Here is a 392-nt window from a genome sequence, read left to right as displayed (position 1 = left end):
CGAGGGCGCGAGCGAGTGCCACCCGGTGACCAAGAACAATAGGCTGGCACCCTGGCGAAAGGCACCTCCTAACTTATAATTTTTCTCGGCAATGGCCCACGTCACACCTTTCTTGGCTAGCAATTTCCCGCTCGCTCAAGGTCCGCTACTTCGCTTTTTTTCCCCTCTTTTCCCCTCTCTCTTCTCTCTTTCTCCCTCTCTCTCCCTCTTTCTCCCCCTTTTCCCCTCTTTCTTCCCCTTTTCCCCTCTTTCTTCCCTTCTCCCCTCTCTCCCCCCTCTTCCCCTCTTTTGCTTACTCCCTCCCCTCCTTAATCCCTCCTGGCCTCTGAGGTGGCCAGGGGGAGGGGTGGGGGTGGGGGTTTAGAGGAGAAGGGGTAGGGGGATAGGGGTTA

Source organism: Penaeus monodon, chromosome 15 (genome assembly GCF_015228065.2).
Source record: "Penaeus monodon isolate SGIC_2016 chromosome 15, NSTDA_Pmon_1, whole genome shotgun sequence".
Classification (NCBI taxonomy): domain Eukaryota; kingdom Metazoa; phylum Arthropoda; class Malacostraca; order Decapoda; family Penaeidae; genus Penaeus; species Penaeus monodon.
Note: the sequence above shows the minus strand (reverse complement) of the source record.